This window comes from Stigmatopora argus, chromosome 23, assembly GCF_051989625.1.
Source record: "Stigmatopora argus isolate UIUO_Sarg chromosome 23, RoL_Sarg_1.0, whole genome shotgun sequence".
In the NCBI taxonomy this organism is placed as follows: Eukaryota; Metazoa; Chordata; class Actinopteri; order Syngnathiformes; family Syngnathidae; genus Stigmatopora; species Stigmatopora argus.
In genome coordinates this window covers 1,378,963-1,405,702 of record NC_135409.1, presented here as the reverse complement: position 1 = coordinate 1,405,702, position 26,740 = coordinate 1,378,963, and positions in this window count along the sequence as shown.

Below are 26,740 nucleotides of genomic sequence, written 5' to 3'. Positions count from 1 at the left end.
GATCAGATTGGGATCAGATTGGGATCAGATTGGGATCAGATTGGGATCAGATTGGGATCAGATTGAGATCAGATTGGGATCAGATTGGGATCAGATTGAGATCAGATTGGGATCAGATTGGGATCAGATTGAGATCAGATTGAGATCAGATTGGGATCAGATTGAGATCAGATTGAGATCAGATTGAGATTATATTCAGATTACAACTATAAACATACCAAAAGAGTCATCTCATCCCATTTTCTGAACCGCTTTATCCTCATTAGGGTCGCGGAGGGTGCTGGAGCCAATCCCAGATGTCTCCGGGCCAGAGGCGGGGGACACCCTGAATCGGTGGCTAGCCTATCACAGGGCACAAGGAGACAGACAAACATGCAGGCCCGGGGAGAACATGCAAACTCCACACAGATGGACATGATCTGGATTTGAACCCAGGATCCCAGAGCTGTGAGGCCGACGCGCTAACCACTCACGTCACCGGGCTGCCCAAAAGACTATTAACATTTAATGGTAATCTATATATAAAAAATGTAAATCATTTAAATGCTGTACTCACAGTGAAAATAGTCCTCCACTTGAAATAGTCCAAACAATTAGGTTAATGTTTTTAATTAAAAAAAACAGGTTGATGATTGTATAAAAAACAGGTTGATGATTGTATAATCCTGCCCCCTTTCTGTGAGGTATACAGCTTCGCGTTCGGGATTAAGCATTCATAAAACCAACCACTCATTATGGAGAGTTTTTGTCATCCAAGCTTTTCTGTTGCTCATACAGTACACAGACAACAATGCATCTTTTTGAATTTTTTGAACCAACCCTTGCTTGCTGAAAAATCACAAGGCTCACTCACGGCACTGGTGCTTGGCTGAGGCTCGCATTCAGGGTCTTTGTTGGGAGCTGAGCTATCATACAAGTTCTTGGTCTTGGTTCTGATAATGTTGATATCCAGAGGAATGTTTTTCGCCCTACATTCCGAGACCCAAACTGAGAGAGGATTCTCCATTTTGATGAGGGTTTTATTCCTCGTGGTTACCACTCGCTTGGTTTTGCTTGTAAATGAAAGTGTAGCTGTCTTCCGAATGTTAGCCTCTTCTTTTTTATGTACCCCACGGTAGATTCCTTGATGCCGTAATGGCGCATGACATTGACATACTTTTTTCCCGCTCTCACCATGTCGAGCAACTTAATTTTTCAGTAGCCCGTCATCATCTTCCGTTTTTTTCCTTGCACCAAATGAAGCCTTGGCTGTTCCTGGACGCTTGGGAGCCATTTTTCATTGTTTTTGTGTATAATTGTAAAATAAAATAAAAGAAAGCTGGAATTCACTCTCCGTACGCGATGCAAAGCACTACACGCAGGGAATAGGAAAGACCGGTGCGCGTGTCCGCAGAGGCATTAATACTTTTGCTTTCTTCTTCCGTGGTATGGTTAGAACCAATCATTGCAGCGCAGAAGAGGAGGCGGACCCTGACTTCCGCCATTTTTTGCCGCCATTTTCGCCGCAATTTTCATGTCTTCCCGTTGCAACCTTTTTTTAAATGATTAATAAATGGTGGAAAAAATCGCAAAGCAGTGAATTTGCGATAAGTGAAGTCACGATAATCCAGGGTTTACTGTTTATCACTTGTGGGATCCTTGCAGAACTCTGAACTAATGTTCACATTCTACACTGCATAAAGCATATGTTGTGAATCACTTTGAACAACGACTTTTAATTAGACTTTGTATTTTTTCTGCTGTAGTTTACTTTAACCTCAAGGTTGGGTGGGAGAAACTTGATTTATTGACCATTAACTTGTTTCTTTCTCGCTTGCACGTGTCTAGTTAATGCTTTCAAGGCCGCTGAGTCGGCATGTCGGCTTCACTTTTAGCATAGCTTCCCGTGACACTGCTTGTTCAGTGTGTGTGTGTCACAGAGCTGTCCACGTGGGATGGCGGCCATTTGGCTGCGGGCTCCGTCTTGATCTACATTGTCATTGTCAAGACTACTCAATGGAAACACACACACACCAAGCCGAGCGTGGAGGCAAAAAGTGACGGTACCGTGCATTAGCCCGCACTCGCATGAATTCAAAGTGCGAGGGCAAGAGGATGTCCTGACACAACACATTTGCAAGACAAGTCTGGAGTCTCCTTGAAGAACCATCCGGTCCTCTCGGTGGTCCATCAAAACAGTGATGTCACTTTTTGTTTGTTTGTGTAGCATTCGTTACATGGAATCAAAATAGTAATAGAATTGAGTCATCGGGTTTCAGCGGCATTGACAGCGATAGCCATCATCCGTTTTGAGGCGGCCAATATTGGTCAAAAGTGACCGAGTCCATTTGCTGTACAAAGAGGAAGAAGGTGAATGAGTTTGAAGAAGACTCTCAGTTGTGTAACATTATTGCAGTGTGTAATCCATTCTGTGGAGTACTTGGTTTCATGGAAAGAAGCTGAAAAGTGTAATATATATATATATATATATATATATATATATATATATATATATATATATATATATATATATATATATATATATATATATATATATATATATATATATGCCGAACGCATGTTTACTCAGAGCTCGTATTGTTTGGAAGGCCACGCCGCCCCGTCACCAGAGTGGCAGCTGCTGCCAAGCTCCTTGTGCTGAACCACATTGCAGATAAAAGATTCAACAGCTCGAATTTAACCTTCAAAGCCAGAAGGTTGACTGCTCGCTCAAATACTCACAAGTCAAGCTAGCGCTCGATTTGAAATTTCTGGTTTTGCATCTATTATCTGATTATCCGAAGAAACAAAACAAAGAGGAGACTTTGTTTTGTTTCTTAGGCGCAAGGTTGCCGCTTCTTAGGAAGATTGCTATTTGCATGTGAATGGATATTGTTGTGGAGGAATTGTGGGAAAGGTTAAGCTCTCTCCACCGACTCAACCGTTTATGAGCCAACCGCGATGGTGCGCTAATGACGGTGAGAAAGCACGCTGTCAGCACATCCTCTGAGCCGCCATCGGCAGGGCGTACTTGCATAACAGAGCAATGAGTGGGAAAAGAGGACAGAAAGGAGTTGAGGATTAGGAATGAAGTTAACATATGCTCATTCCCGGTCTTTCAGGAAATATTGTGCAATTTTTCGACAATCCCTTTGTATGTATGCCATTCTGGGTTGCGGATATTTTGATCTTAATTGTTACAATTTTCTGACTGAACCGCTGCAACTAACACACTGTTTTTTGTCCTAAGCTAATTTATTCAAGGGTGCAATGAATACTTTAGGCAACCTTGTCGACGATAGACAGCTTTTTTTCATCCTTCTGCTTTGGATTTAACTGAATTGTCTCAAGTAGACATCCAATAATGAACCTTCTTTGCTGACAGCTCTCCTAGTTCGAATAGATTGGATGTCAGTCAGCGTCAATGACTGCTGGTGTGGAAACTACATTTTTGCGTGATGCGTACTTTTAGCATCTTTAAGAGAATTCTTATCAGATGCGTCACATGACTCAGTGCTACGTGGTCTGGCTCCTCCCCCTAAAAGAGTACCCTAATTATCCAACCACTAATTAAGCACAATTAATTGATTAATGAAGATGTCGGGTGAAAGAGACCTCTCGCTACCCGCAGGCGCTCCCTCCTGACAATCCTCTAAGATTTGCCTAAAAGTGTAAATTCCTGAAAACGATCTGGTTCTAATCTTCATTACGCGTGTGACGGTGTGAACCCAGGAATGGCTCGCCGCTCTCATAAAACAATCGTCCGACTTCAAATGTTACGAGGGCTGTGACGCGTCATAACTAGTCATCTTCGAGGAAAAGTGGCCATGTGGTCCCTCTTATCGTATGTTATCACGTAGAAAAAGCTCGTAAATATTCAGAGACACATTAGAATATGCTGAAAATCAACAGAATTCTTAAGGGTTCTGTCCCAGGGTGACTTAAATCTTCATCGGGAAATCCCGTTTTGCACTTTCCGCTTCTTGCTATTTTGTCACGTCTCCTGTGCTGCTGAGAGCTCCGTACGCAGCTCCTTTGCAGTGTCGTATTTATATGCCTCTAAAGTTTAAAGTACATCTTTGCCAGCGCTATTCCTGCACTATGCTCTGCTGCTGTCACTGCAGTAAGGCTGTGAAGGCTCTGGGAAAGAAAATAAGGAGCACCTTTGGGGGAAGTGCACCCACAGAATTGAATTTTGGTATTCAACTTGTGGTGACCATCGAGAGGACTGATTGTAGGGTCACAAAATCGCCCTGAAATACATGACCACTATCACCTCTGGGAGTCCTTTACTGAATTTAATAGATTGAACTTCAATGAGCCACAACTTGTAGTCGTTATCTTTGGAAAATAAATTTAAAAAAAGGAAAAAACACAATTTTAATCCAATTTCGCCCTTTTCCAGGAAGTCAGAGTCAGTAACCAGAAGGGATGTAAACAAAAGGCAAGCTTTTTTATCCGGTTAGTTTCATTGCTGTGGCAGCCAGCGTTTGAGGGTTTTTTTTAATGTTGTGCAAAAAAATGCTCCAAAATCAAACACTGCCGATATTAGCCTATTTTTTTCCCATCAGACTAAGCGGTGGATTGAACACAAAGAAATGGACCAGATGCTAAGTATTCTGTTGTTTTCATCAAAACATTTTACTGAAGACTGCTTTGACCAAGTGAGAAATGACAAGATGCCAATAAAAAGTTTTTAACAAGACATTGAAACTGAAACAAGGCTTAGTTTCAAGTTATTAGTTATTCAATCACTGCTTACTTTTAGAGTTGAGAGGCCTAAATGTAAGGTATTCACCATTTAGAGCCGCCCGGAATCCGACTTTAATAGAGGGTCACATGTTTCTGTCTCGGACACTCTTTCTCACTCACGTTGTGTCATTTGTGGTTTTTCCTCCAGTGTGGACTTGAATGTTCTCATGTTCTTCAGGATTTACTTCACCTTTGACCCAATTTCAATACGGGATTCCATAGCACAATAAAGACAGCGAGCTCCGACAACCTATGCGCCTTGCCTTTGCCTTATGTCATTGGTTTCAGCTGTGCAGAGGCAAACCATTACATGAATTATTTTTTCTTGCGCAAATTCAATGGTTACGGCTAATATTAATCATTTATTTTTGAATACTCCATGGCATGATTCAATTGAAATAGTCCGACTTTGAGCCAAGCCAACTTTTTGAGCATCGGTTCTTGAGGCTTTTCTGCATGTCTGGTTTTGATAAATACAACTACCAGATTTCAGTTAAATTTGATTCAGTGGTGGGACCTTTCCGTATTTTAGATAAGAAATACAGAAATTGTATCAAAGATTCTTTTCAGCGCCGTCATGGAGACTTTGACCTTGCCAAGTTTATTCATGCGTCCTAGTTTGTTTGACAAAGAAATCCTCATTTATATTCACCATTCGCCGACCCACTTGGTACTCCTGACAAGCTTCTGTAAGCTTGCAGCATCGCACGCAGTAACACGCCGTCACCCATGGGCGTGCTGCGACAGCGTGACGTGGGGGGCGCCCAGACACGTGGCTCTTTTTATTCTTCTGTTAATTTGTTAATCATTAATTGAGGTTCAATCCATGTGAACTGGGAGAAGAACAAAACCCAGCCCTTCCAGTTCTTAAGGCTTGGGCACTTAAAGTCGCCTGAATCATTGGAGCTATTGAATTAGGAATCAGGAGAGTGGGGATGACTAAGCGTGGTCGCTTCTCGTTGCCTGATAGGGGTGGTAGAGACACAGATTTCAAACGCGTTCTGTTTTCCCACACCTGCCATCACCACAATTTTGCCAGTGAGGCTCAGGACCACCCCCTGTGAAATAGCCGTCCCAGGTCCTCTCAGGTGTCTAATAAGCATTGTTGTCAGTGGGTCTAAGTTTATGGGGACCGACAAGCCCAAGTAGCCGAGGCTTGTTGGCGCAGATCAACTGAAGTGCGGTCCTTTCTTGGCGGCACCGTGTGATTCTTGTTGCTTTTATGATCTTAGATCCACATAAAGTGGATTGCACAATTACAAGGCCCAGTCGGTCTTTGCTACGGAATCATTTGTTCCGGAGTTCAAAATGTCATTAACATATGCTTCAGTACTTGTCGTGATTTGGAGCCGTTGGAGCAGATATTTTGGTACATTTTGTTTTTGTGCGTAAACAGGATTTTTTTTAGTCTCATTGACTAATTTAAGTGACTAATTTAAATTCACAGCAGGCAGAGCCACTTGATTGGTGTGATTATCATCATCAATGGCACAGAAAAGGGCTGTAAATCGGAAGGCCCTCGCTGCATTCCATCAGGTTTTTTGATACAATCTGGCCTGGATCTTGGCCTGGTTAAATTTGAAGCAGGCGCATTGCACAACCGCGCTAATGTGTAAGTGTGCAAATGTGCTTGACATTTGGCTTAAATGTCTCTCACACTGACACAGCCACAGAGGAGCTTCGCCAGGCAGCCTCCCTGCAGACCGTGACCGCTGTGACGCATTGTCGCATGCTCGTCGACCGTAGACGTTGACTAAGATCACCGACGGTGGGCGAGGGTGTGTCGCCGGACTCCATGTCGGCAGACCGTATCCGTCACAAAAGGTGTCCCAGGTGAGCCAGGTGTGCCTGCAGGGAATCTCTACAAAATCTGGAACCTGATTCTGATTACCTTTCTAAAATTCAATTAGCTACATTTACCATGCAATAATTCTGTTAATTTAATCATGAGTAATGCCAGAGTTCCAAAGTATCGTCTCCATTTGAGAGTGGCGATTTCAATTCTCCTGGCCTCAATTTTTCCCAAGCCCGAGGATAATGAATGTAGCCTGGAGCCAGTGTACTGCCAAGCAATTAGTAAATAATGAACTCGCTTGCTTTCTTTTCCCACTTAATTAAGTCTCCCCAAGGCTCTCAATCAACTCCCCTGCCAAGCGTGCACGGGCCACAAATTGATTCCTTTGCTCGAGGCTGCATGGTTTTGGCGGACCTCTTGGCTGTGTGTAAATATTAGAGTGAGGCAACTTGTATTTTACATACGTGCCTGGGTCGCAGCAAGTTTGGGTTTTACTTTGTGTTGAGTCGACAAATACCAGACATCAACTCCTGACTTGATCCCTGACATTTGGGTCACACTTTTTCTACTCATGACTCATCCATTTTTAATCAATTTGGTCCCCGAAATGTTAATCAGTCCGAGTATAGCGGCAGTTGTATTGATTAGTCACCATTTTTTCAAGCGAAAGCGGCCAATTGATTATAGGACTTGGCTTGTCAAAAAATCAAAAGGTTAACACCGCCTTTGCATCTTGTTTCTCACCTTCTCTGAGTCACAATCAAGGCCCACTGCTCCCACCTCTCTTGGCCCCCCAGCGGAGCACAGTCCGTTATCTGCCACTTTCAATTACGGGTTCCCAGGCTTCCACTAACAAGGCCCAGAAGGTGCGTCATTCTGGAGGAGTTTGCCGAGGAGGGTGAAAAAGTTTCTAGAGAAAACTCTGTACCCATTTATCTGCAATTTTCATGTGATAAATATTTTTACATCTCTGGCAGGAAACTTTGTAATTCCATTTAATGAATGTAATTGTCCATGGTGGTGAATGAGATTCTTTTTATACTTTATGCACTAGCACAGTGTTTAGATTTTTTTCATTGATTGTGATTATTGCAAAAAGTAAGTAGGGACTTTTTCAAAGCTGTGCCCAGCTCTCTTTGGAAATTCACACCTACACTAAGTCCTTATTTTTTCTTCAGTTCTTTGTATATTCAATAATTTGTGCATAATATTGATACCTTCAGTGTGGGTCCAATTAGCATTAGCTGCCATTGCTGTTAATAGATGTCGAAATGAAGGTGAATTTTATGGTTGCGTGACATCACGTTAATAGCCGCAAGCATAGAAATTACTACAGTGGTACCTCGACATACGATCGTAATCCGTTCCGAGACTGAGATCGTATGACGAGGTTCTCGTAACTCGAGCGGACGTTTCCTATTGAAATGAATGGAAAACAAATTAATTCTGTCCAACCCTCTGAAAAAACACCAAAAACAGGATATTGGATTGGAAAAAATGTTTTATTTCTTCTAATTCCCCATCTATTAACAAAGTAACACAAAACTAGTGGTTTAATAGTAATAAAATGTGTTTAATCTAACTAAAATTGGCCGAGGGGGGAGACGCACAAAAGGGGCGGGGGGCTTCGGGTTTTTTTTCCACGACAACGCACTCGTAAACGGAACAAACACTCCACCCTCACGTTCGCTATCGATGGGCTGTTTGCTGTTGTACTATTCCCATCAAAATATTCCGAAAATGATGCACACAAATGTCCTCACAATCGGATAACGCACGACCACTTGCCAACGAGAAGCAGTCTTTTATCAGCGATCGCCCCGCTGCTCATGGGAGCATCGGGGGCGCTGGCTCGCGGCTCCCTTTTAGCTTGTAGCATCTGTGGTCGCAACCTCTTTGAACGGCGCCTATGATAGAGTTGCTACCGGGGATGCTATTGCGGGGAGTTGTGAGCCAGTGCCCCTGATGTTCTTATGAGCAGCGAACGAGAAGTAATATAATACTCCTCGTGTTAGATAATAATAACAGGAAATGCAGCAGCTGAGTTTACTCACGTATTGATTGTGGGTAAAGTTTTATTCTGAGAAAGAGTGCCATTGCCTGTCGGCGTTGTGTGCACGAGTATACTTCATTACCCAGAAAGCCCTCTTTTTCCCGCGCATTCGCGTTGTGCGTTTCCTGGTCTGAATAACTCATTCGGTGCTCGTAGATATTGTTATACACGAAAGAGATGCAAAAAAGACAGTGCCATGGCCACCTGGCTTGGTCGCATCACGAAATTTTGATCGCATTACGGGTGAATTATTCGATCGAAATTTCCGTCGTAAGACGAGAATATTGTATGACGAGCGGTCGTATGACGAGGTATGACTGTATATTGAAATGCAGTGGCGGGCCTTTCAGGGCCTTCAAGGCCTTCTCTGCTGGCCTAAGAAATATCTGAATCATATTATATTTTGTCCATCAATACTTATTATTCCAAATAGTTTGATAGCTTCCTTTCATTGCTTTTCCCCCTGGTTGCACTGCTTCCAGATGTGTGTTTTCATATTGAAGCATTTAACCAATCACATTTCAGCCATTATTTGTTGCCAGGATCAGAAATCTGCCTCAAAGCCTTCACAATCAGTTCTGCGGGCTCTGCTGCATTAAACTAGACTGTTGCTTTTAACCAATCAGATTTCGAGTTGGCAACCCCACAATGCTTTTTCATACGCATTGGCATTTTGCTGGCTGGGATACATCATTGCTTTCACCAACCATTATTGGCTTGCTATAGAGAGTAGGCGGGCCAAAGCCATAGTGAGGCAGCCAGAGATTGCAAACTCCACCCACAATGGCCGACAGAGCAAAACAAATGGATTTGGTTGCAGATTTGCTCACAAAGCTATTTTCCAGACAGACTTTTCCAGAAAAAATGGACATCATTAAGAAAGGGCGGTCAACTCCGAAGCTAGCAAGCCTGTTACAGCCGGAAAAAAGGTGTGTGCGCCACTTTCAGTGCGCTAACTTAGCTGCACAAGCAAATATATTGTTGTGTTGATTTAAAGCCATTTTCAAGACGGACTATGCCGGAAATATGACAGGACAGGCTTGACTTTCATCATTAGGAAGAAAGAAAGGAGGATGGATATTGTGTACAGTTAAAAATGATTTTTGGTGAGTATAATATGGCTATATTCTTAAATAATATTTCAATTGTGGGCCCAGTTCTGATATCTGAAAAGCTCCAGTGTTTGTATTTAATCACTAAATGCTGCTAGGAAGTGGATTTTACCCCATTTTACCCCTGTTCAATTTTTGCCGTTTCACCATTGACGTCCATCGCTGTCTTTTCCCGGGAAAAATCACCCCTGGCCTGGTTGTAATGTCTCAAAAGCTCCAGTATTTGTATTCAATCAATAAATGCTGCTAGGAAGTGGATTTTACCTCATTTTAGTGCATTTTTTGCTGTTTCACGTATGGACGTATATGGACGTATCGACGTTCATCGCTGTCTTTTTACCGGGGAAATGTTACTCCGGGCCCGGTTCTGATGTCTAAAAAGCTTCAGTATTTGTATTTAATCAATAAATGCTGTTTTCGGCTGGATTTTACCCCATTTTCGGGCAATGTTTGCCCGTACGCCATTGACGTTCATCGCTGTCTTTTCCCGGGAAAATCACCCCCCTGGCCTTGTTTTAATGTCTGAAAAGCTCCAGTATTTGTATTTAATCATGAAATGCTGCTAGGAAGTGGATTTTACCCCATTTTTGTGCATTGATTTATTGATTGTTTTCTATGTGTCGCAGCTGTAGCTGCAGTAGAGGTTTTATAGCCATAAAATAGTTTTTGAGGGTTGGATTGATACGTTGAAGGCGCTACCAGAAAATGCACGGACCGCCACTGTTGAAATGTAATTTTGCCTATTGGCCATGGGAAAATACAATACGGAACCCAATGCAAATAAACCACAGAGGCAAGAGGGAAAAAATGTAGCTGCCTTTTTTTGTTTTAGATTTTAGAGGTTTTAACACCTTGACTTTGTCTGGTGGCAAAGGACATCCAATGCATTTGACCTGGAAGTGTTGACAGCCAATGCACAATCAATTGCTTCCAGCACTTTCCAACACACTGGCATTTTATTGCCGCCAATGTCAAATGATCATAAGTACAGTAAAACCTCAACATATGAGCTCCCCGACATACGAGCAATTTGAGATACGGGTAAAATTTCGAGCATATATTTACCTTGAGATACGAGACAAATTTTGATATACGAGCATACAGCCAGGTATGGCCATTGCGAGAGGCTGCTTTTGAGAACAACATGGGCACTGTCTTTCCTCTCGCAACTCCCTCGTGTAAATGTCTCTACGAGCACTGGGCGGAGCGTTGCATTCAGTTTTTTTTTTCGCCCAGTGCAGAATGGTGTACGCGTGGCTGAGCTTGCTCTCTAATATTGTGAGGACATTTGTGTGCATCATTTTCGGAATATTTTGAAGGGAAGACAAAAGCAAACAACCCTCGGTAGGTTGCAGCTGAAAGTCAGGGTGGAGCCAGGGCAAATAGAGCCAACCATGGAGAAGAAAGGTATAAAAATGTTAAACTAAATTAGAATTAAATTTAGTGTAAGGTTAGATTACATTTATTTTTGAGTGTCTGTATCGTAATTCAAGTTCATTTAAATTTGTTTATGTTATGTTACGAGCGCGTTGCAGTGCAAAAAGTCTCTCTCTCCCCTCTGCGAAATGCGTCTAAATTTAGTACTATTAAACATCATAACCACTAGTTATTTGTTACTCTGTAATAGATGGCGAATTAGAACTAAAAAATGTTTTTCGATTGCAATATACTGTTTTTTGGTGTTTTTTCAGAGGGTTAGAACGAATTAATGTGTTTTTAGTTCATTTCTATGCGAAACGTTGATTTGTGATACGAGTAAATTGACATACGAGCTCAGTCCCAGGTGGGATTAAGATCGCATTTTAAGGTACCACTGTAAGATCGTAAGAATTTAACATGTTAAGAAGGGTATTTGGTGTATGGAAAAAAGGGTTTGTTGTGACATCTCTTCCGCTTTATGCATCGGACTGTAGTTTGCTTGGTGGTTGCCTGAATAGCGCCATGTAAGCAATACGTTTATCTTGTCATGTTTAGCTCAAGTATTTATTGTGTAATCTATATTTATATATTACGCCCCCAGATTATGTGCCAGATGATTAAAGGAAGGTGGGAAGCTCATTTTAGCCTGTCACCAAGTGGGCAATTTTTTCCCTTACTTGTCCACCCGCTTCTGATTGAATTCCCCACCCATCCATCCCCACATCCATCCATCCGCCTGTACGTCTGCCCCTTTATCAAGACCTTGCTCTGTTCTTCAGTGTTGTGCATTGACATTAACCCGCTTAGTGCTCGTCTAGCGGCGTCGGATGCCGAGTTTTACTGTCATTCCCCATAAACAGGTACTTTGTGAGTCACAGCCTCGGTGACTGCATTCCGCCGCTTGTGCCGCTGTGATTTATGTGCCCACAGCCTGCTAACATAATGCGCACGGCATCCCAGGCAGCTCTCCAAACCCACAATCTGAGCCGATGAATTATTCCCCCATTGCCACACGCTTCACTTATTTTCTATCTTTTTGTATCTTATTTTGCTTGTTGCCGTCATACTGAGGTTGTCGTTTTTTTCCTTGTAATTTAAATAAGTGGAATTTAGTTGGGAGTCAAGTTTATTACTAGGTGAGAACTGTTTGTGCACGACTTCACAAAGACTGACAGAGCCCCAATTTGAAGTGTACGTAATATGGTGTCAGCTTCATTAGTGCAGCAAAAATTTATATTTACAGCATTTACTTGCATATAAGCTACCCCCGCGTATAAGCCACACCCTCAAAATTGCCTTAAAATTGTTGAATTTTACAATTTCTCGGCTATATGCCACCCCTTGATTCACAATTTTCACCTCCATATTCATGGTTTTAATAGGGAGTACAAATCTATTAATTTGAAGGGAAAATCTTAAGAAAAATCATCGTATGTGGTATTTCTGAGATACTGTATGAATCAAAAGCACATTATTATCAATATCTTAAGGAAGTCTTTGTAAATGCAAAATATCCAATTATTCAATTTGAAAAAAGAAATAAGTCTATCTTGCTGAGAACCTGATGCTTTTAATGACATAATTTACATATTTCTTCCCGGAAGTTTAAGTGGTGGACAAATTGCTTTTAATGTCGAAATACATCGAATTTATTTTAGGGTTCATATTACTGCAATAGGTGTCACTGTCGAACAAGTAATAAAACAAAAAATCAAAGCAGAATTCATAGCGCTCTAGATTTCACCAAGTCTCTGGTAATAATTGCATGAGATACACACTACGCAGGTATCTGTCACACTCTGGTGGAGGTGTGTGTGTGTCTGTGTGCGTGTTCTCACCTCCTCTCTTTGCCAGCTGTTTTGTGTTAATTTGATTAGCCCTGGGAGGTATATAAGGAGAATGTTTGGTGACGTCGGTTTGGGAGTATTACTACCTTTACCTTGTGTTCCTCGTCCCAGTAAGCCATATTTTGGTTTTTGTCGGTGTGCATCCTCCTCCTGTTTATTTGGACACCTGGATATTCAACTTGGGACGACCACCCAAAGGGCCTGCACTTGAACGTGTACATACACAACGACTGGTGCTGCAACAGTAGGATCATTAACACTCACTGTTCCCCTGATTTAGAGCTCTTGGCAGTTCGGTGCATGCCCTTCTATCTACGATCGTCATTGTAATGGCTGTTTATATCCCACCGGATATAGCACGGCACTTAGCCTCCTGCTAGCGACTGTAAACAAACAGCAGCTTGACCACCCCGATGGAGTCTCTATTGTCACCGGTGACTTCAACAAAGTCTTTATTGTCGCTGGTGACTTCAACAAAGCATGTTTAAAGATTGTTCTGCCTAAGTTTATCCAGTACATGAAGTGTCACACCAGAGGAGATAAAACTCTAGACCATGTTTATTCTAACATCAAACATGCTTATAGAGCCACACCCCTCCCTCACCTTGCTGGATCCGACCATCTCTGCTTGTCCCTCACCCCCTCATACACCCCACTCCGGAGGCTAACAAGGCCACAAATAAAGATAATAAAAACATGGCCTGAGGACGCCCTTTCTCAGCTGCGGGACTGTTTTTTCCGCACCATTTGGGAACTTTTTGAACACCACAACCTCCAGGACTACATGGACACTGTACTTTCCAACATCAAAAACTGTATGGACACTGTCACTGTTAATAAACGTATACAGGTTTTTCCTAACCAAAAACCCTGGATAACCAGTGAGACAGGCACTCATCAAATGCCGTAACACCGCCTTCAGGTCAGGGGACAAGTTACAATACAGCAGACCTGAAGAGGGGCATTAAAAAGGCCGAGGCAGCATATACAAGGAAAATTGAGGAGCACTTCACAGAAAATAACCCAAAGAAGATGTGGCAGGGAATACGACACATTACCAATTACAATGACAATAATGTGTCTGTTAATGCAGATGCCTCACTAGCAGAGAAACTGAACTGTTTGTTTGCCCGCTCTAGACTGACAAATTGAATTCAGTCTCAACACATCCATTACCCTGCAGCAGTACACTGAAGCTTCAGGAACATGACATCAGACAGGTACTGCGGACTGTGAACACCAGGAAAGCTACTGGCCCTGACAGAGTACCTGGGAAGGTGCTCAAAGCCTGTGCCGACCAGCTGACTGGAGTTTTCACAAAGATTTTCAATTGTTCCCTACAACAATCCATCATCCCATCCTGCCTGAAATCTGCCACCATTATCCCTGTCCCTAAAAAGCCAACCATTCACAGCCTGAATGATTATAGGCCTGTTGCACTTACGCCTGTGATCATGAAGTGCTTTGAAAAGTTGGTCGCCCGCCACATCAAGGATACAATCCCTCCCTCAGTTGACCCTCACCAGTTTGCTTATAGAGCAAACAGGTCCACTGAGGACCCCATCGCCTTAGCTCTACATACAGCACTGAGCCTCCTGGAGCACCATGGGAACTATGTGAGGATGCTTTTCATTAACTATAGCTCAGCCTTCAACACTATAATACCGGACATTCTGGCTGACAAACTCTCCCACCTTGGACTATCCTCTTCCATCTGCTGCTGGATTAAGAACTTTTTAACCAACCGTCCACAAACTGTTAGACTTGGTCCCCACCTCTCTTCCTCCATTACACTGAGAACTGGCTCCCCTCAAGGCTGTGTACTGGTCCTCTTCTGTACTCCCTGTACACATACGACTGTACACCGACCCACCAGTCTAATTCCATCATCAAATTTGCAGATGACACCACTGTGGTCGGACTCATCTCAGGAGGGGATGAGTCTCCCTAGAGAGATGAGGTCAACAAACTGTCTTCGTGGTGTTTGGTGAACAATCTCACACTAAACACCACGAAACCTAAAGATATAATCCTGGACTTTTGCAAACGCAGCACAGATCTGTCCCCACTCCTCATACATGGAGTATGCGTAGACAGGGTCCAGTCCTTCAAAGTCCTGGGGGTCCACATTACGAACAAGCTCTCCTGGTCTACCAACACCACGGCAGTGGTGAAGAAGGCTCAGAAAGTGTACTCAGGAGGAACAATAACAATGTGCAATATCTTAGATTGTGCAATATTTTAGAATTTACCTGGCCTAGATGTAACTTTTATATTTTCATATTAATTATTCATGTTTTTTTTTACTGGGAAAACGCACTTTGTGGAGTAGCACCACCAATTTTGTTATATGCAGCTGTCTATGATTTTGATTTGATTTTATCGCCCCAGCTATCTGGATTTGGTCTCCAACTTTTTTAATGTGAGGACGGTCCAGAGCTAATATATTTGTTAGCTCCAGATTTGGACTCGGACTGCAAATCCCTCAGCCGATTTGGACTTCGGTACTCCCCCCGGAGAGTCTTGACCCCAGCATATTCCCCCATATACAATGGAGCATCGCGTGGCGGCAGGCAGGGAGGCTCAGGTTGGAGTTTCGAACACTGCCCGCCTTGTTTGGAGGTGCAGCGGCGAGACTTTTCCCTTGTCGCTGAGGAGGGCGACCGTCGTGCTACACCATCGTCCCGGAGGAGGCGGCGAGCGCCGCGACTCAGGGAGAGGAGGGAGGAGGGGCTGGACGCTCAAGCCCCCGTCCAAGCTCCTCGCTCGCCTTCGCCCCTCCAAGCTCCGCGCTCGCCGTCGCCCGTCCAAGCTACCCACTCCATCCAGCCTCCCCTTGACGGCTGGCCCGCCAGTCGCCCCCGTGCCGTAGCCACAAACCAGGGCCCCTGTGCCGGCTGGCCCGCCAGTCGCCCCTGTGCCGTAGCCACAAACCAGGGCCCCCGTGCTGGCTGGCCCGCCAGTCGTCCCCGAGCCGGCTGGCCCGCCAGTCGTCCCCGTGCCGGCTGGCCCGCCAGTTGTCCCCATGCCGGCTGGCCCGCCAGTCGTCCCCGTGCCAGTTGGCCCGCCAGTCATCCCCGTGCCGACTGGCCCGCCAGTCGTCCCCGTGCCGGCTGGCCCGCCAGTTGTCCCCATGCCGGCTGGCCCGCCAGTCGTCCCCGTGCCAGTTGGCCCGCCAGTCATCCCCGTGCCGACTGGCCCGCCAGTCGTCCCCGTGCCGGCTGGCCCGCCAGTCGTCCCCGTGCCGACTGGCCCACCAGTCGTCCCTGTGCTGGCTGGCCCGCCAGTCGCCCCCGTGACGAAGCCACAAACCAGCATTCCTGTGCTGGCTGGTCCGCCAGTCGTCCCCGTGACGAAGCCACAAACCAGCATTCCCGTGCTGGCTGGTCCGCCAGTCACCCCCTCCGGTCCCCCATAGACGAGGGTGTTGGCAACTCTCCGGGACCCCCCGGACAAGGGGGTTGGCACGGCAACTCTCCGGGCACCCCGGACGAGGGGGTTGACGGCGGCAACTCTATGGGCCACCCGGACGACACCCGGACGAGGGGGTCGGCGGCCCCAACTCTCCTGTCCTCCTTGACGAGGGGGTCGGCGGTGGTGACTCCCTTGTCCCTCCGGACGAGGGAGTTGGCGGCGGCGACTCTCCGGGCCCCCCGGACGAGGGAGTTGGCGGCGGCGACTCTCCGGGCCCCCGGACGAGGGGGTCGGCGGCGGCAACTCTACGGGCCACCCAGACGAGGGGGTCAGCGGCAGCGATTCTCCAGGCCACCCGGACGAGGGGGTCAGCAGCGACGTCTATCCGGGCCCCACGGACGAGGGGGTCGGCGGCGGTGACTCTCTGGGCCCCGTGGACAAGGGTGTCAGCGGCGGCAATTCTCTGGGCCCCCCGGACAAAGGCGTCGACGGTGGCAACTCTCTGGGCCCCCGGACGAGGGCGCCGGCGCCTCTCCGGGCCCCCCAGACAAGGGCCTCGGCGGTGGCAACTCTCCGGGCCCCTTGGACGAGGGCGCTGGCGACTCTCCGGGCCCCCCAGATGAGGGCATCAGCGTCTCTGCGGGCTCCCCGTACGAGGGCATCGGCAACTCTCTGGGCCCCCCAGATGAAGGGGTTGATGGCGGCGACTCTCCAGGCCCCCCGGATGAGGGCATCAGCAACTCTCTGGGCCCCCCGACGAGGGCGCCGGCGACTCTCCGGGCCCCCCAGACAAGGGCGTCGGCGGTGGCAACTCTCCGGGCCCCCCAGATGAGGGCATCGGCGTCTCTGCGGGCTCCCTGTACGAGGGCATCGGCAACTCTCTGGGCCCCCCGGATGAAGGGGTTGGTGGCGGCGACTCTCCAGGCCCCCCGGATGAGGGCATCAGCAACTCTCTGGGCTCCCCGTACGAGGGCATCGGCAACTCTCCGGGCCCCCCGGACGAGGGCGCCGGCGACTCTCCGGAAGTCTGTTCAGGGCAGGGCGCTTGGCCATCACTTCAAGGGCCGGTGCGGACGCCCGCCCGACTGGCCACTCCCAGGCTACTCCACGGGCCGGCTCAGACGCTCCCTGGACTGGCCAGGTACTCTATGTTGACACAATACAGTGTGTACTGCAAAATGACCGACCGCACGCAGGCTTGAGCATGGATTATTACGGGCAAAATCAGGGCTGACGCTTGTTCAGGTGAAAATCTGTCCAATTTTTACTAAATGAGGTATTTTCATCAGCACGGCAAAGTATAGAGAACTTTCTTGTCAACTCTTGAAATCGCAATTCTCAGTTCGGTATGATCTCTGCTTAGTAGATTATCGGGTTTCTTCTTCAGACTTAGCTGCATGAATTTTTCAATTTATGAAGGGTTAGGGTTTGGATTGGATTGGATAACTTTATTCATCCCGTATTCGGGAAATTACGTACATCAAGCTTTTCTTGATTTTGCCATTGACATTCACAAAAAACCCTAACAAAATTTACCCTCCGTCTCCCCTGCACTGCACAAATTCTTTAAAATGCCACAAAAAAGGAAATAAAAAGAAGTCACAAAGGAGATGATAAAGCCTGAAAAGGCCAGTATTGTAAAATGAGTGAGTTTTGCTGCGCGCTCAGACATTACCCCCACAAAGGCTCCTTAATTCTCCATCACCGCTCGCTCTTAGCCATTTATTTGCCATCGCTTGTCAGCTGCGGCACCGTTATGTCTCTAAAATACACCCGCGCGCAACAATACGGCCTGATTTATGGAACAATGTGGATTAAAGAAACAGGTACTGAGCAAAAGAGAGTAGATTAGCTGCTATATTTATCAACGACAAAGCAACAGTTGATGGATGACCGATTAAAAACGGCAATATGCTTCATAATATCTGATTTATCCATCCAGGCCGGTGTTTCTTTATCCTATGCTGGTTGATTTAGCTTTTAATCCCATAAAACCTACTCAATTTTTGTGGGTTTTCGTAGCTCCTGTCCCCTACCCTCCCAAAGCATTGGGAACCGTACCCAGCCGAGCGCATCATTGGACCAGCCCCGACGCAGCTATCCCAGGGGACACCCTGGCACCCGGTCCACTCGTATACGGACTTGCATCGACCCCCTAACTTCCCCACCCCTCAAATATCCCCCTTTGCCACATTTTTCCATATTTCTCTGAGACAGTTTGATATGACAACCACCCTGCCAAAGAAAGAAAAAATTCTAGGCTGGCTCCTTTCATCGGTCGTCTGTTTTTTACTCCACAGGTGGGAAATTAGTGAAATGTTGTCTCGCCTCGGAACCAATATTCTCACATGGTTAGCTTTTGGTGAGAACATATAGCATTTGAAGAGTCACAGGAAGACACATAAAATTTTATTGTAGCGCTCCTCCACCAGGTCAGGATAAATGGTCGCATGATTGCATTTTAGTCTTTTTTTTGTAAAAAAGTGAGATGAATCTGCTTCTAATCAGGTCAAATCTATTTCAGAGGTTAGGTAACTTTTGCAGCGATTTTGGAGGTTAAAAAATTGGGATTAGCCACGATAGCTGTGGTTAAAGCTCATGCGCTCTCAGTTGGTGTTTACAAACTATCTTAAATTCACGCAGGAGGATAAAAAGAGCCACAGGATTGGACTTCTATCTTCCACAATGGCGCTCAGAGTTAATGCCCCGAGAGGAAAATGAACTCATCAAACCCAATATGTTGCCTTGTACTGCTTTAGAGGAAAAGAAACAACCGTACAACGGGGTAAGGTCAGTGACATTTTCTGGAGTCCTAGAAGGCCTTTTGATCCTTCAAACTTCACACATGAACGATATTGACATTTTGGTTATTCACTACCTTTGTCGATCTGCTTCAGCACTTTGACCTTGTTGTGGCTACAGAGACTCTGCTCATTTCGTACCTTCATACAGTTTTTTAAACTCCTGTGTGCATAGAATTGTCAAAGAATTGCCTGGGTTAACTTTTCTGGGTCACTAACTCCATTGTGAACTTGTGAAACCTTTTTATTCCGATTGGATTTAATGACGTCCGTGAGTAGGTCTCATCTTCTTGCTGATGAATGCCTATTGTGATCACGGAGGGCTGAGGCCAAAGTGCAAAGAGCCATAATGGTAGTCATTTGTCGCTGCCACGTTGCCCCAGGGATTCAAAAAGTTCATCCTTTTCCAGGGAAATTTAATGCAACAAAACCTTTCCACAGCCGTTTTTTTTCTTTTGCCATTTCATGAGCATGCTGTGATAAAAAAGAAAACTGACATGAAATCCATTTGGACTGTGAGGGCTGGCAGCGATGGGATAGCTCCTTCTTAAAGCAACTTCAGTTCATTCGTCTCTGTCAATGGCAGCCAATGTGTTATTTTCAAAAGCGCTCTCGTTTGTCCGTACATTTTCTGTTTTACTTCAATTCATCTTTCACTAGTAGAGAATACTAGTTGATAACTTTTAAAGTAGAGATGTCCCAGATCTGTCTCATCTTAAATTTGGCCCAATCATGTCATTTTTAAACGAATGGAATAGGGTAAAAGATTGGGTTTTTAAAATATATTTAGTTTTACGTATTCATTCATTGGCCTGATAGACATCCAATCTATTATTACTAGTTTCAGTCACACTGGATTGCACGTCAGTTGCCGTCAATGGCAGATCACTCACTTTTACAATTTGAAATTGATTTGAGATCTATCAGTGTCAGTGGCAGTGAAGGAGTTAATGGGTATTGGCAACAAAATAATTCAGAGGTATATTTGCAAAACAAAACCCAAAAATAAGCCAAATACATATACAATTTGAAACTTTTGATAATATATATTTACACTTGTGAAACTAAAAATAGCAGGACAAAGAAGAAATGTCCAGGCCTAGGTATCGTACTCAACTCGCATGCACAAAGATGCGATCGGGACCTCCCTAGTTTAGGGTAATAGGTAGTGTTATAGACTGGGATTGTGTCACAGTAAGAATGTACCCCGGAACCTTAAGTGTTTGCCACAGTTTCTCCACGTTGCTGTTATGATTTAACGGTTGTTAGATTCCCGCCACTGATTGTAAATAACTAAGTCTTTTGTTTACTAAAATGTTCTCAGACTGTAACCAGGTAAGCGTGCATTATTTACTCAGGTTATAACACCTTTTTGGGGACGAGGATAGACTGACAGTTTTTCTTCTTTGCTGCGTTTTTGGCTGAGCTAAGACAATTGTCTGAACATTGTGAGTTTGGGAGTGTGCTTGACGACATGATGCGTGACAGGTTGGTCTGCGGCATAAATGACGACGCCATGCAGCGCAGTTTATTAGGAGAAACGACGCTTACTTTCAGCAAGGCGCTGGATATCGCTCAGGCTATGGAAACGGCAGCTAGCAACACAAAGGACATTCAGAAAGCTAACGGCAGTGGGCAGCTATCCGCTGTGCATCGTTTGTCTGGGGAGCACATTTTGCCAATGACTGTGGTTTTATTGACACTATATACCATAATTGCAAGAAAAAAGGGCACATAGCTAAGAAGTGCAGAGGTAGGGAAAGACAAACATAAAAAGGAGTGGAAAATGAAACCCAAAGGGGACACACACCACCTGCAGAGTGAGGCACCTGAGGAGAAGTGTGCATATAACATGTCCTACCTATAGAGACGAGGTCAACAAACTGTCTTTGTGGTGCTTGATGAACAACCTCACACTGAACAACACAAAAACTAAAGAAATAATCCTGGACTTCCGCAAACAGAGCACAGATCTGGCCCCACTCCTCATAAATGGAGTTCGTGTAGACAGGGTCCAGTCCTTTAAATTCCTGGGGGTCCACGTCACGGACAAGCTCTCCTGGTCCACAAACACCATGGCAGTAGTGAAGAAGGCCCAGAAACGACTCCATTTCCTGAGGGTACTCAGGAGGAACAACTTGGACACTAAGCTTCTGGTAACCTTCTATAAAGTCACTGTGGAGAGCATCCTGGCATACGGCATCACAGTGTGGTACGCTGGAAGCACGGCAGCAGACAAAAAGGCCATGCAGAGAGTGATCAACACTGCCCAGAGGATCGTCGGCTGCTCTCTGCCCTCACTGGAAGATATTGCGAGCCCTCGTTACCTCAGCAGAGCCGGGAACATTGTTGGGGACCCGGACCACCCTGGTCACGACCTGTTCCAGCTGCTTCCCTCTGGCAGGCGCTACCGGTCTCGCAAGGCACGGACAAAGAGGCTTAAGGACAGCTTCTTTCCCACAGCCATCAGGACTCTAAATTGCAGTAGCATGACACACAATCCCCTCTGTGTAACAACTTCGGGGTGAGGAAACGTGAAGGACGTTGGGCGGCGATCTGCCTCCTGCTGGCTGACTAGGTAAGTAGGCAGACAGTGGGAGGTAAGTGATCCATTTTATTCTTTGTTGGCATCGGTGAGGCAAACCTTTTCGCAGTCGCCGGGAGTTGGTTGCGCTCGGGAGGTGATACGATGTATCCATCACGGCAGAATGCCAGCAAGTCTGAAACTATCACTTGGTTGGGCTCTTGCCTGAGAAAAGCGCACTTTGTGGAGAAGCACTTTCAATTTCGTCATACGCAGCTGGGTAGGATGACAATTAGGCTTTTGTCTAGTCAATGATGATGACAAGCCTAAGTCTGATTTTTTTTTTTTTTTTTATAACTTCAAGGAGAGGTGAGCAGAGCCCATCTATGCTACAGGTAAATGACAAAGAGCTACAAATGGAGGTGGACACAGGAGCTTCAGCATCAGTAATAAGTCAAGCCACCTACCACAAATTGTGGCGCTCCGGACGGGCCCCAGCACTCAAAGAGACAAATATTAGGCTGAGACAGTACACTGGTGAGTGCATTCCACTTCCATAGGAGCTATAGAGGTAAAGGTGACATATCAAGGCCAGGAGGCCATTGTGAGACTGCTGGTTGTGGAAGGAGAGGGAAATAGTTTTCTTGGATGTGACATCCTACACAAAATCAGCGTGAACTGGAGAGAAATCAGGTAAATTACTGTGTTAGGAGGTGTACTTACCAAGTATGCAGACATATTTAAAGATGAGCTAGGCAGCCTGTGAGGGACAACAGTGAAACTGTGTGGATCCCAATGCACAGCCGCGCTTTTTCAAACCACGCTCAGTACCTTTGTTAAAGCTGGATCTTAACAATAATCTTCATACAGAGGAAGCATCAAGCACGTAGTAGTTTTTGACTCCCGGCCGATGGAGGTTATCTGTGGAGAGACGCTCCTGAACGCTTCTCAAAATGGCTGCTGCTCGCTCGCTTTCTTTGTTCTCTCTTTAGCCCCCACCATTTGTAGCGGGGTGGGGGTGGGCAGAACCCACGTTCGTGTGGAGACGTCTCCCGGCCCAAATACGCCGTCCGAACGGTCGGGGAAGGTATTTAATAGAAGTAGGCGGAGACAAACTTTAGGCGGGAATACAAAATGGGAGGTGTGCTATATACAAAGTGATGACAGGCCTTGACCTGTAGGTGTCAGTAAAATTATATTCTAGTGACTACATAATATATATAAATGAATACATGAGAAATACATTCTATATTTCACATTTCCCCCTGTTGTGACTTGAAAGAATTTTCATTAAACATATGAATTTGTATCCCTCCCCCCCAGGTTCTAGAATACAAATATCATTAACAGTTACTCAACAGGGTATGGAAAATATGGAAAATGACTTGTCAAGGCAGAGGCGAGAAATGATGTATTCATGAGCGAACCCAATTTTTAAATCAAGACAAGTACATTTGCACAGAGGACTCGTCACACTTCGAAAGAGTGCGAGAATCTCCAGTATGGTCTGCCATGCGGTGATACTGTTTGTCACTATAAGCTACTAGCGTGTGCTGGATTGTGTTTTGAATCATAGCTTTCATACAGGGGATTACACACAGATAAAATACAGAATAGTAACAAAACCGCAAGTAAGGGGGTGGCAAATGTAAACAGAATTGAGAATCATGACCCGGTTATTAACCACGACCACAGTGATAAACCTACGGCTGAATGATCCTGGGCCATGGTGTTGCTTAGGGCCTTCATTTCAGCTACGGCACAAGTTATGTACTGGTTTCATCTGGGATGAAGGTGCAGCAGTGTTCTACCATCATGGCACACACCTCCATCCTTAGCTGTTATCAGATCCAGGACCATCCGGTCCTGCAACTTCCCTAAGGGCTTTTAAATCATCTGCTATACCCTGTAGGGCACATGTCTCAAACCGATTCCGCCGAGGGCCGCAGTGGGTCCTGGTCTTTGTTCCAACCGATCCAGTGCCGACATTTTAACCAATGATGTGTCTTCTAAAATAAGTAGCACCTGACTTTAATTAACTGATTACACTTGCAAAAAGTATCCTCTTGTTGAGTTGGAATGAAAACCTGCACCCACTGCGGCCCTTTGAGGACCGCTTTGACACCCCTGCTGTAGGGCCTTGACAGTTTGGTTAATGAACACTCATGTAACAGTTCAATGTCTTTACACGGAGCATAATTTTATCCACCTCAAGTTGGGAATGTAGTCAGTATGATTTTCTGGGGGGGTGGACCACAACCTATGGTCACCAGGAACATCATCGCTCGAGATTGAATCACACGGTTTGAATTGCACTGATTTTGCACTCTTATCTCTTACTGTTATGTTCACTCCCCTTAAAAGGAATGCATCTAAGACCATCTGCACCACTGCAGATTTAAATGTGACGCCTAGACCCAGTGAATTCAGGATGTCAGGATACCTGTGGAAATGGGTATACGGCTACACACAACAACTTTCATTAACAACAATCTGTTTTTTCTGGAACACCATGAAATTATACCACATATCTTCTCCATAGTAGCTCTCCAAATTGTTCTTTCCATACCACTTCACTCTCCTCTGTGATAGGAGTATGTCACCATCTTGTTTTCCAGCTTGAGTCTCTGTGGGTGGGGCGTTCAGACACGCCCAGGTTGCCACTGACAGTGCAGTCACTGTGGTGAGGGTGGCAACAGCTTTCATTGTGGCTTCTGTATAGAGGTGCAAAGTCAATGGGAGGTCAAGGTTAAGCGAGGGGGGCTCGTGGCAGGTGAGTAGACGTCAGATGAGTTTTTCACGGACAAAGGTTTTGACACCGTCCGACTTACAGTCTACTCAGGAGTCACCTGTGTCTCGAACTACCTTGACCTTAGGGTGGTGAATCGACTTCGACTTTTCAGTGATCTTTGCTGTGGTGGAGGTTGGTGAGTTGGGCCACAAATGGGTCTTCCCATCGTGGAGAGAACCAGGACTTCCTTTTCATGACTCGGATCAGGATCCAGTCACCTGGCTTCACCAACTCCTGCAAGATAGACAAAAAAGATCACGGCAGCTTACATGTTCTTTGGATAAGTTTCGCTCCTGCCTTAGTCTCTCATCATGGTTCATCTTCCCATAGAGGAAGTTGGAGTGGTCTTCCATGAGCTAGTTGGTACTATCTTCATATATGTTTTGGCCAGTGTTAGGCGTTCTGGCCATGGCTTATTTATCTCTTCCATGGTTTTTTTAAGCCTTGGTTTTATCGTACCATTTGTTCGCTCTACCACGCTCTGCGGGTGGTACGAGCAGTGTTTTTTTAGACTTATTCCTAGGTGTTTTGCCATGTTTTGCACTATGCTGGTAACAAAATGAGCTCCATTGTCACTCCAGATGATTCTGGAGATCCCATGTTCTGGGATGATTGGGCCTGAGGTTACCTTTCACATTATGTCTGTAACAAATTAAACAGTTCCTACAAAAAAAATAAAGTAGGTATTTAGACCTCTGGGACATGGAACACACGCTGCACCATGTCCATCATCCTCCCTGTTGAGGCATGGTTGCTTCCATGGCTCAATTTTGGATTTTACACAAATTAACTAATCATACTGAAAAAAGGAAAATACAAAAAGCAAACCAGGCGGCTTTCTCCTCAGGAAAACAGCTTTCCCGTTCTCTGCAACAGTTGCATTCACATCAATTAATATCCAGAAACAAATGCACACATTTATAATTTTGAATAGAATTGAACCCACTAAATTGTAACCACCCCTTGTTTGTCAGGGTTAATAATTTTAGCACAATTGTGTCCTTTAGAGCAATTAAAACTCATTAATTATAAAATGCATACTAATCAAGTCCCAATTCATTCAACAATGTGTATCGCGTTGCATATTAAACTCATTTGTTTGAAATTCAAAATATCCCCACCTAGTAGTTTTTTTTTTATCAAATGTAACATTCCATTGTCTTTGGAGTTTGTCAATCATCTCCTATAAAACTTTCTTAATCAATATTTTTCAATAGTCAGGCATAAAATTTAAATCTAGTTACATTTCTATCCATTTTAGTTTCTCTTTTCTTTCTAATTGTTTACTTTAACTCTCTGTAAGAAGGTCTAGTCTCAATTGAAACGCTTTCACGCTTTTTTATGGAGACAATAAAACCAATATAAAAAGTTCCTTATGGTTTATGGCATTGCTTCCCCGAGCAATAATCTTTCCAATCAATATTGGAGTGCTTGCCATTTTGTCTGATTACGTCAAAAAGTTTATCTTACCTGTCTCCTCATACGTTTCAACTGAGAGAACCTTCTTACAGTCCACAAGGTGGATCGGTTATTTTCATGTCTGCTGGTTGGTCAGCAACACTTGTACGGACGTTCACATTTTGGGTTGCTCGTGTCTTCTCTCTACTTTGGGTTGAGCACACAGGCTCTCGGGACCACCGTTGGTCCAGTCTGTTTCCTGTTGAGAAGCACAGTCTCCTTCTGCTAACCCAAATTCAATGTGTTTCTTTAAAGTTTTTCTTTTACGCAGATAGCCAGATTAGCCTCATCATCCAGTTCCAATCGTGTAGTGAATAATGGCGTTTGGTATGGTCTACTAAATAGGATTTCCATATTTTGTTGTCCGGTTGACCTCGTTATCTAGGCGCAATGGTTTCATAATGAAATATGGAACCTTTTGTCAATCCCGTCAATTATTCTGTTAACACAATTTGGATGCCATTATCACTATAAATAAATGGTACTTTGGAATTTCGTCATAATTTGAAAAACTTATGTGAGTAATCCCGGAGGTTGATTGATAGCCACCCGCTGAATCAACAACAATTTAAGCATCCTTCACAGATCTTCATTGCAAACTTGTATCTGGGGAAAGGGTCGAGGCGTATCTTCCAGTAATCAGTCCTCAGAGCGAGGACTCAGTGAAATGTTAAGTCTCTAGCTGGAGCCAGCTGTCCTGGAGCGTGATCTCGAGCTTGCCCCAGCACCACATTAAAGAAACTCGTATACAAAAATAATTAAAATGCACACATATATAATAGTATCCCAGAATAA